At 35.8% G+C, this 8,455-nt stretch overlaps 1 non-coding gene across 1 annotated transcript; it reads left to right on the top strand.

Annotated features, from left to right (window-relative positions):
- The first annotated feature begins 1,518 nt into the window (after positions 1-1,518).
- LOC149011447 (U6atac minor spliceosomal RNA) lies at positions 1,519-1,663 on the top strand. Its single transcript, XR_016174911.1, has one exon. It is a non-coding gene; the product is annotated as a U6atac minor spliceosomal RNA (small nuclear RNA).
- Positions 1,664-8,455: the final 6,792 nt, after the last annotated feature.

Raw genomic sequence — 8,455 nt, 5'->3', positions numbered from 1 at the left:
ATAAAGTAAATATTAGATGTGATCAAATAATGGAAAAATTAGAACATTTAGAAAAGATAATTAAACAAATAGGATATTAGGCTATGGAAGACAACCTTATATATCAACAAATTTTACAACAAGCCAAAGAATATTACCCAAAAACAGAAGGCTTATCAAAATATGATCCAGGACAACCCACTGATAAAATTCTCCTTAAACAAAATAATGTAATTATACTATTACATTTAAAACTCCTAAATAACATAGAACAATTGCACAAAGATTTACTTTTATTACAAGATTTAATACCAAAGAAAACCACAGTAAATGATATATTATCTCAAATAGAAAATCTAAATATTAACAAGACAACAGGAATAGATAGACTCAAACAACCAAAACCCCTAGCTAAATTTTACGTGCAAAAATCATGAGTAAAATGATAAGAAAATTTTCTAATAGACAGCTAGTAGGACAGTCCTCCAAAACTTCAGAAAGCCCACAAGAAAATAAAATAACAGAAATTGTAGATATAAATGAAAATATAGAAATATTTAGGAATAATGCTTTAAATCTAAAAAACCCTAAAACCTTATATAATACAGCAAACTTCCCAAGAGATACCGTATTTATAAGACATAAAAACGAAGAAATTGTAAGTTGTTTAGAAGGACAAACCATCAGATTACCAATGGTGGACAATGAATTAAAAATATTATTAAAACCAAAGCATATTAAATTAATACACACTGGAATATTTGTAGTTGGAATAAAATCCCTTACTCGAAAACACTTAGGCACTAAAGCCCTGGTAGCAATATATGATTCTAGATGGAAAAATACAAATTCAATAATACAATTAATGGAAATAGATATGAACAATATGTTGGGTTTTGTGGGCTTAACTAACACTAGTCCATTTATCTGGGCCCATATTCATTCAGGGGTATTACTGACCTTTACTATTGTGGGAGTGGTTAAAGGTTAGGGTTTTATTTTATAAATAGCTTCTTGGGTCCCCGTAGCCATCACACACAATATTTGGGTTTGAGATTGTTTCCACAAACACTCAAACGAAGGATCCTAAAAAGGTGAAAGGCTACGGAAGATTCAAGGGAGAGCAAAGGGAGGATCTACAACAAGAACACACTACAGGTAACGCTTCCGCGATTGTATTCATAACATGCTTTAATTATTATTGAAATAATATAGATCCTGGTGGATCCAACAATTGGTCAGAGCCATTTTTTTTTCCTATAATAATTGAAGGTTAGGAATTTTTTTTATTTCTATTGTATAATTAGCTGGGTGTAATGTTGATTTGTTTTAGCACTACAGGTCCAAAGGGAAAATCCATGTTTTAATTGAAACCCTAGATTTGCATGTGTTAATTGAAACCTTAATTCATGCATCTGCTGTCTCTTTTCATACGTTCCACAAATACGTTTTTGGTTTGGAGAATCACGCTTCCGTGTAGAGAGATAATGACAAAGAAATTGATTTCTTTATCTTTGTCTTGATGTTCTCACAATGGATTTTTCTGTTAAAATGAGAGGCGATTGACATCTCCTCTGACAGGATGGGAACAGCCTTCGGGCTTTCCTGTTCATCCGATTAAGGATTCCCACTTCAGTGGATTTTTACCCATGAGATGATGCGTGACTGTTTTTCACCTTTTTGTTCTGTTGCTAGTTGCTTTTGACATATATGAAAATTGGGTTGCGTGACTGTTAAATGTCGGGTCACTCAATCACCATGCTTGCAAATCTAGAGCAGCAAAGCGACATTGAAGACCCAGATTGCTGCTTTGCGCCTATCGCACAATAATCGCACGCCACGATTTTTATTTTTTATTTTCTTAAAACCTTCCTCGTGGAATACCACGCCACCCCTTCTTTCACGGAGGAAGCGCTCGGCCTAAGGCGACTCGTGGGTTGTTACCTAAAAAGGTGGCAAGATATTTGACCTTTAGAATTTTTAAATTTTAAAAGAAACCTTTCATAGGAAATTGGGTTTACAGTTATCTAAAAAGGCTGACTGTACCTTTCAACTTTAGAATTTTAAAATTCATAATAATCGTTTCTTTGGAAACTGGGTTTATTGTTTACCCTAAAAAGGTGACGCAATCATTTAACTTTTGTACATTTAACTTTTGAAATTTAACTCTTTGGAAACTGGGTTTATAGTTTCTTTGGAAACTTTTGAAATTTAAAATTTAACTTTTTGTGATCGGATAGCAATTATTGTACATCAACGATCTCTAGTTGGTTTCGTGTTTTGGTTTCTCCATTAAAGTTTTTTTTTTATTTCAGTGTTGATTGTGCATTTTCTTTGCATTATTGAAATAATCTCTTTTTAAATTACTGCAAAAAGGATTATATAATGTCATGATAGAATTATATGGAATCCACCAAAGTGGTAAAATATAATTTTTATCTTGATATTTTGTGATCCATGGTATATATAATTACTGCAGTAAATTTGATGATGTTCACCCAAAGGTGTCATCATCAAAGTATGATAATGCACATGTTTTTAAAGGAATATGATGACTTAGAAGTACCATTAACCCAAAGGTGGTGGCACTTTCAAAGTTGAATATTTCGCGGTAATTGCAAATTGTAAGGGGACTAGTGCATTCTCAACCCAAAGGTTGAAATGTAGTAACAGTCGGTAACTCTTACTAGAATGATGGTATTTTTTTTTCTTTATTTGACAGTGTATATTTTGTCATTATTATTAAATGCATGCCTAAGATTGATTTTTGATAATTATATGTCATTTTCAGTACCATCAAGATGTCTTCCAATTTCTCCGATATTCCAAAACTCACCGGAGATAATTTCAAAAGGTGGGAAGAAGATTTAGACGTCTACTTGTGTTTAAGAGAGTGGGATATATGCCTCACTGAACCTAAGCCAGTTGAAATTGAAAATCCCACTCAAGCACAGAAAAACGAACTGATCCTTTGGAATAAGACAAACAAAAAGGCCCTAGCTGTAATGAAGTCAGCTATCCCAGAAAGTACTAGGAACAATGTAGGGCAAAAAGAAACTGCAAAAGAATACCTAGATGCCATCAGGGCCAAGTTTGACTCTTCTAAGAAAGCTCAGTCGGGAGATTTGATTTCTACTCTTACCACTACCAAGTTCACTGGGGAAGGTAATGTTAGAGACCATATACTAAGTTTGATATCTTTGGGAAATCAGATCAAAGGCCTAGGTATAAATTTCGATGATGATTTTCTGGTAAACATCATCTTGGATTCACTCCCCCAACCTTACAATCATCTGAAGTCCACCTATAATGTTCTATCTGATCAGAAATGGAGCTTGGATCAAGTAGTTACTATAGTAACTCAAGAGCAGAATAACCTTAACAGAAACAAGGTAGAGACTGCCAATCTTGTTTACAAGAAGGGTTTCTCCTCGAAATCCCACAAGAAGTTCATCAACCCACAGAAAAAAGGATTTCAAGAAAGGAAAGGATTTCAACAAAGTGAAGGATTTCAAAGGAGCAAAATTCCAGAAAAAGGATACTGAGTTCATCTGTTCTTGGTGTAAGAAACCAGGCCATTTCAAGAAAGATTGTTACAAAAGGAAGGCTTTTCTAGAGAAAGGGAAATCTGGTATGAATTTTTCACTAGTCTGTTTTGAATCTTGTTTAATAGATGTCCCTCTAAACTCATGGTGGTTAGATTCTGGTTCTTCAATTCATGTCACTCATTCCTTGCAGGGGTTGCTAAGAAGACGGAAACCCAGCAAGGATGAAGTGAACGTGTTCGTGGGAAATGGAGAACGTGTAGCAGTAGAAGCCATTGGAGATATTAGGCTAGTTTTGAATTCTAAAAATTCTATCATATTGAAAAATGTAGTTTGCATTCCCACCATGAGAAGGAATCTTATTTCTGTAGCCAAATTGGCCCAAGACGATTTTTCCATTATTTTTAATGGCAATGGATTTTCTATTTTAAAAGATTCAGTAGTCTATGGTTCTGGCTGTATAATCGATAATATGTATAGACTTGATTGCGAAGAGTCTTGGGTAATGAATGTTGGGATAAAAAGAAGGCTTGACAATGGGAATTCAGCAACTCTTTGGCATAGAAGGTTATGCCACATTGCAAAGAAAAGGATTGACAGACTAGTGAAACAAGGGATACTAGACATTCCTAACACTGATGAATTGGGAGCCTGTATTGACTGCACCAAGGGCAAGATGACCATTAGTAGAAAGAAAGAAGCCACTCGTAGCACATCAGTGTTAGATCTGATCCATACTGACATCTGTGGTCCATTTCCAGTACCCACTCTTAGTGGCAAGCGATACTTCTTAACTTTTATAGATGATTGGTCAAGATATGGATTCATTTACCTTCTTTCTGAAAAGTCTAGTGCTTTGGACTACTTCAAAATTTTCAAGGCTGAAGTAGAACTTTTTCACTTGAAGCAAATAAAAGCTGTCAGATCTGATAGGGGTGGAGAATATTATGGAAGAAGTGGAGACACTGAACAACATCTAGGACCATTTGCCCTTTTCCTTCAAGAACATGGAATAGTTCGTCAATATTCTATGCCAGGTTTTCCTCAACAGAATGGTGTTGCAGAAAGAAGAAATAGAACTCTGAAGGACATGGTCAGATCTATGATGAGCAATTCTGCTTTACCAGAATCATTATGGGGTGAGGCACTCAAAACCGCTGCTTATGTTTTGAATAGAGTACCAAGTAAAACAGTATGCAAGACTCCATATGAACTCTGGGCTGGAAGAAAACCAAGCCTTCGACACTTGCGAATTTGGGGCTGTCAAGCTGAAGCCAAAATTTATAATGTTCATCAGAAGGTCTGGGACCCAAAGACAGTAAGCTGCCATTTTGTTGGGTACCCAGAAAGATCAAAAGGTTACAGATTCTATTGCCCTGGTTCTGGAAGAAATATTATTGAAACCATCCATGCTGAATTTTTCGAGTCTTGTGGAGATTCTTCTAATCCTCGGAACCTCGTGTTTGATGAGCAAGCCATTGCCCCTGCTTCAACCCCAACTGCCCACAGACCACCACCTCTTGAAGACATACCTAGTGAATCCCCTTCCAACATGGAAGATAATCCTCTTGATGCAGAAGTTCTTGCTGAAGAAGTGGAAGCGAATGCAGAAGTTCCTATAGCTCAACCACTTCCTGCAACTCAACCACTTAGAAGGTCCTCCAGGACTCGTAAAACTCCATTAAGTTCAGATTATCCGGTATATCCGAATGAATGCGAATATGACATAGGAGGAGAAGAAGACCCAATCAATTTTCAACAGAGCGGTTAATCACCAGTAGCGGACAAATGGTTGGAAGCAATGAAAGAGGAATTGAAATCCATTAGTCATAATGGTGTATGGGATCTTGTAGAACTACCTCAAAGTTGTAAAGCTATTGCATGCAAGTGGGTGTTTAAGACCAAGACAGACTCACAGGGCAGGGTGGAGCGTTACAAGGCGAGGTTAGTTGCTAAAGGTTTTACACAAATGAGAAGGAGTTGACTACAATGAAACTTTTTCACCAGTCTCTTCAAAAGATTCATTTAGAGTCATTATGGCTATTATCACCCATTACAATTTGGAGTTGCACCAGATGGATGTGAAAACAGCTTTTTTGAATGGTGACCTTACAGAACAAGTTTTTATGAAGCAACCAAAGAGGTTTTGAGGAGAAGGGTAAAGAACATCTAGTCTGCAAGTTGAGGAAGTCTCTCTATGGCTTAAAACAAGCTTCTAGACAATGGTATCTGAAGTTTGATCAAGTAATTACATCTTTTGGTTTCATAGAGAACCCCATTGATCAATGTATCTACCTAAAAATCAATAGGGGCAATTTCATTATTTTGGTGCTATATGTGGATGATATCCTTTTGGCAAGTAATAGCACAAACTTACTTTATGAAACCAAGAAATTTCTCTCAAAGAATTTTGAAATGAAAGACATGGGTGAAGCAAAATATGTCCTTGGTATTGAGATCAGTAGAGACAGGAGTCGAGGACTTCTTGGATTATCTCAACGGGCTTATATTGAAAGGGCTCTTAAGAGGTTTAGTATGTCGAAGTGCTCAGGAGGTGATGCACCCATTAGCAAAGGGGACAAACTAAATAAGGATCAATGTCCAAAGAATGACTTGGAACAGACACAGATGAATGATAAACCATATGCTTCTGCTGTAGGGAGCTTGATGTATGCACAAGTATGTACTCGTCCAGACATTGCTTTTGCAGTCAGCGTACTTGGAAGGTTTCAGTCGAATGCTGGTGTGGCTCACTGGACTGCAACAAAAAAGGTTATGCGGTATTTGCAGAGAACAAAAGACTTCAAGCTTATTTACAGTGCTAGTGAAAATCTAGAGATAACAGGATTTTCTGACTCAGATTTTGGTGGTTGCACTGATGATCTAAAGTCCACTTCATGATATATTTTTATGATGGGAGGTGGAGCTGTTTCATGGAGGAGTGCAAAACAAACTATACTAGCATCTTCCACCATGCAAGCAGAGTTTGTGGCACTTTATGAGGCAACCAAACAGGCTATGTGGCTTAGAAATTTGATTACTGAACTCAAGGTAGTTGATTCGATTTCAAGGCCTTTAAAAATGTGGTGTGACAACAGTTCTGCTGTGTTCTTCTCAAAGAACAATAAGAGGTCTGGGAACTCCAAGCACATTGACATTAAATATCTACTTGTGAGAGAAAAAGTCATTGCTGAGGAAATTGATATTCAACATATCACTACTGATAAGATGCTGGTAGATCCACTTACTAAGGCTCTTTCAGTGGGAGCTTTTAAGAATCATGTTTCCAGTATGGGTATCTTAGAATCTTTTGATACTTTCATTTAGTGGGAGTTGTTGTTTATTTTTATTCAACATTCTTTGACTTCATTATGAAATTTATTCATTAATAAGATGGTTCTTTCGTTTTCATCTTGTGTTAATGATTAAGGTAAATAATGTAGATTTATATTTGCTACATTTGATGTTCTAATGACAATGGCGGTATTTAGCCAAGGTTCAGATTTATGGTGGTATTTAGCCTAAATCCTGGTCAGATTTTGATTTATGGCGGTATTTAGCCAAGGTTCTGATTTATGGCGGTATTTAGCCTAAATCCTGGTTAGCAATTTTGCCACAGGCGGTTTTGCCAATAGGCGGTTTTGCCACAGTCGGTTATGCCAATGGGCGGTTTTTTGCTAAAGTTTGATATTAATGTTAGATCGATCAATGGCGGTTTGCCAAATTATAATATTTGAATATTCTACCTATGAGGTAATTCAAGGTAGGCTGATCATTGATCAGGAAAAGACCCACAAGAGGGAATGCTTTTGTGATCACATAAGGTTTTGCATTCTTTAACTCTTGTATGCACCCCAAGGATTCATATCATCGAGTTGTTAATGACTGTAATGGCAGATAGTTGTGTTCCGTATATTGAGGAGCATCTCCTACTGTCGTTCACATTAATTGTTTGTTGATTGAATCAGGTTTTCTGAGTGATGAAGGATTATGGGCATTATGGCCAAATACTTAGGTAAAGGTACTTGTGTTAGTGTAGCCCAAGTGGGAGATTGTTGGGTTTTGTGGGCTTAACTAACACTAGTCCATTTATCTGGGCCCATATTCATTCAGGGGTATTACTGACCTTTACTATTGTGGGAGTGGTTAAAGGTTAGGGTTTTATTTTATAAATAGCTTCTTGGGTCCCCGTAGCCATCACACGCAATATTTGGGTTTGAGATTGTTTCCACAAACACTCAAACGAAGGATCCTAAAAAGGTGAAAGGCTACGGAAGATTCAAGGGAGAGCAAAGGGAGGATCTACAACAAGAACACACTACAGGTAACGCTTCCGCGATTGTATTCATAACATGCTTTAATTATTATTGAAATAATATAGATCCCCCCCCCCCCCAAAAAAAAAAAAAAAAAAATTTTATATCCTCAACCCACTATTAATATATTTTTTATTAATTATTATATAAAAAAAAAAAAAAAAAAAAAAAAAAAAAAAATATTAAAAAAATATTATATATAATATTATATTTTTTTTTTTGGTTCATATTCTAAACACAAACACCAAATTAAAAAAAAAATAATAAAAAAAAAAAAAAAAAAAAAAAAGAAAAAAAAAGAAAAAAAACCACACCCCCACAACTAATTTTTTTTTTTTCTTATACCATGCACCTCCTTCCTTTAATAATACAAAACACAAAAACAAAAACAACAACCCCCCCCCCCCCCCCCCTCCAACAAACACCAAAAAAGGAAAAAAAAAATAAAAATCCCCAAATATACCCCCCCCCCCCCCCCCAAAAAAAACACCCCAAATAAAAACAAAAAATAACAAAACCAAAAAAAAAGGAAACCAAAAATACCTTAAAAGAAATGTACCAATCAATAGATAAATTAACAAATAATATAGCAATAATTACCAAACTTGTAGAAGA

This window comes from Hakea prostrata, chromosome 7 (assembly GCF_041222555.1).
Source record: "Hakea prostrata isolate BN-2017 chromosome 7, UWA_Hpros_2, whole genome shotgun sequence".
Taxonomy (NCBI): domain Eukaryota; kingdom Viridiplantae; phylum Streptophyta; class Magnoliopsida; order Proteales; family Proteaceae; genus Hakea; species Hakea prostrata.
Note: the sequence above shows the minus strand (reverse complement) of the source record. Positions and strands in the feature narration are given on the sequence as shown.